This window comes from Colobus angolensis, unplaced genomic scaffold (genome assembly GCF_000951035.1).
Source record: "Colobus angolensis palliatus isolate OR3802 unplaced genomic scaffold, Cang.pa_1.0 Scaffold456, whole genome shotgun sequence".
NCBI classification, from domain to species: Eukaryota; Metazoa; Chordata; class Mammalia; order Primates; family Cercopithecidae; genus Colobus; species Colobus angolensis.
Window position 1 is genome coordinate 1,534,514 of NW_012117999.1, and position 3,034 is coordinate 1,537,547.

Sequence of the window (3,034 nt, forward strand, 5' to 3'; positions counted from 1 at the left end):
TAGTTTTTTGTATTTTTTTAGTAGAGACGGGGTTTCACCATGTTAGCCAGGATGGTCTTGATCTCCTGACCTTGTGATCCGCCCGTCTCAGCCTCCCAAAGTGCTGGGATTACAGGCTTGAGCCACCGCGCCCGGCCCATTGCTTACTTTTTGATGGGGTTGTTTTATTCTTGTAAATTTGTTTAAGTTCCTTGTAGATTCTGGACATTAGACCTTTGTCAGATGGATAGGTTGTAAAACTTTTCTCCCATTCTGTAGGCTGCCTGTTCACTCTGATGATAGTTTCTTTTGCTATGCAGAAGCTCTTTAGTTTAACTAGATCTCATTTGCCAATGTTGTCTTTTGTTGTAGTTGCTTTTGGTGTTTCAGTCATGAAGTCTTTGCCCACGTCTATGTCCTGAATGGTATTGCCTAGGTTTTCTCCTAGGGTTTTTATGGTTTTAGGTTTCACATTTAAGTCTTTAATCCATCTTGACTTAATTTTTGTGTATGGTGTAAGGAAAGGGGTCCAGTTTCTCTTTTCCGCATATGGCTACCCAGTTTTCCCAACATCATTTATTAAATAGGGAATCCTTTTCCCACTGCTTATTTTTGTCAGGTTTGTTGAAGATCAGACGGTTGTAGATGTGTGGTGTTATTTCTGAGGTCTCTGTTCTGTTCCATTGGTTTACATATCTGTTTTGGTACTAGTAACATGCTGTTTTGTTTACTGTAGCCTTATAGCATAGTTTGAAGTCAGGTAGTGTGATGCCTCCACCTTTGTTGTTTTTGCTTAGGATTGTGTTGGTTATACGGGTTCTTTTATGGTTCCATATGAAATTTAAAGTAGTTTTTTTCTAATTCTCCAAAAATGTCAATGGTACCTTGATGGGAATAGCATTGAATCTACAAATTACTTTGGGCAGTATGGCAATTTTCATGATATTGATTCTTCCTATCCACAAGCATGGATTTTTTTTTTTTCATTTGTTTGTGTCCCCTTTTATTCTATTTCCTCTTTTATTTCTTTTGTTTGTAGTTCTGCTTGAAGAGGTCCTTCACTCAGGGAAGGTGCTTGTAAGTTGTATTCCTAAGTATTTTATCCTCTTTGTAGCAATTGTGAATGGGAGTTTACTCATGATTTGGCTCTTTACTTGTCTATTATTGGTGTATAGAAATGCTTGTGATTTTTGCACATTGATTTTGTATCCTGAGATTTTGCTGAAGTTGCTTGTCAACTTAAGGAGTTTTTGGGCTGAGACAATGGGGTTTTCTAAATATATAATCATGTCATCTGAAAACAGGGACAATTTGACTTCCTCTCTTTCTATTTGAATACCCTTTATTTCTTTCTCTTGCCTGAAGTTCTGCCCTGGCCAGAACTTCCAATAACATGTTGAATAAGAGTGGTAAGTGAGGGCATCCTTGTCTTGTGCCAGTTTTCAAAGGGAATGTTTCCAGTTTTTGTCCATTCAATATGATATTGGCTATGGGTTTGTCACAAATAGCTCTTATTTTGAGATATGTTCCATTAATACCTAGTTTATTAAGTTTTTAGCATGAACAGATGTTGAATTTTATCAAAGGCTTTTTCTGCATCTATTGAGATTATCATGTGGGTTTTGTCCTTGTTTCTGTTTATGTGATGGATTACGTTTATTGATTTGCATATGTTGAACCAGCCTTGCATCCCAGGGATGAAGCCAACTTGATAGTGGTGGATACACTTTTTGATATGCTACTGGATTTGGTTTTCCAGTATTTTATTGAGGATTTTTGCATTGGTGTTCATCAGGGATATTGGCCTGAAATTTTCTTTTTTTGTTGTGTCTCTCCAAGGTTTTGGCATCAGGATGATGCTGGCCTCTTAAAATGAGTTAGGAAGCAATCTTTTTCTATTGTTTGGAATAGTTTCAGAAGAAATGGTACCAGCATTCTGGTAGAATTTGGCTCCGAATCCGTCTGGTCCTGGACTTTGGTTGGTTGGTAAGCTATTAATTACTGCATCAATTTCAAAACTTGTTATTGGTCTGGGATTCGACTTCTTCCTGGTTTAGTCTTGCAAGGATGTATGTGTCCAGGAATTTATCTATTTCTTCGAGATTTTCTAGTTTATTTGCATATAGTTGTTTATAGTATTCTCTGATGGTAGTTTGAATTTCTGTGGGATCAGTGGTGATATCTCCTTTATCATTTTTTATTGTGTCTATTTGATTCTTCTCTCTTTTCTTCTTTATTAGTCTAGCTAGTGGTCTATTTTGTTAATCTTTTACAAAACCCAGCTCCTAGATTCATTGATTTTTGAAGGGATTTTATGTCTCTATCTCCTTCAGTTTTGCTCTGATCTTAGTTATTTCTCATCATCTGCTGGCTTTTGCATTTGTTTGCTCTTGCTTTTCTAGTTCTTTTAATTGTGATGTTCTGGTGTCAATTTCAGATCTTTCTAGCTTTCTGAAGTGGGCATTTAGTGCTATTTCCCTCTTAACACTGCTTTGCTGCATCCCAGAGATTCTGGTACATTGTATCTTTGTTCTCACTGGTTTCAAATAATTTCTTTATTTCTGTCTTAATTTCGTTATTCACCCAGTAGTCATTCAGAAGCATGTGGTTCTATTTCCATGTAGTTGTGCAGTTTTGAGTGATTGAGTAATTTCCGTTCTTTTGCGTTCATTGTGGAGTGTTTTATTCCAATTATGTGGTCGATTTTAGAATAAGTGCCATATGGTGCTGAGAAGAATGTATATTCTGTTGATTTGGGGTGGAGAGTTCTGTAGATGTCTATTAGGTCTGCTTGGTCCAGAACTGAGTTCATGCACTGAATACCCTTGTTAATTTTCTGTCTCTTTGATGTGTCTAATATTGACAGTGGGATGTTAAAGTCTCCCACTATTATTGTGTGGGTGTCTAAGTCTCTTTGTAGGTCTCTAAGAACTTGTTTTATGAATCTGGATGCTTCTGTGTTGGATGCAAATATATTTCGGATAGTTAGCTCTTCTTGTGGCATTGATCCCTTTACCATTATGTAATACCTTTCTTTGTCTTTTTTGATCTTTAT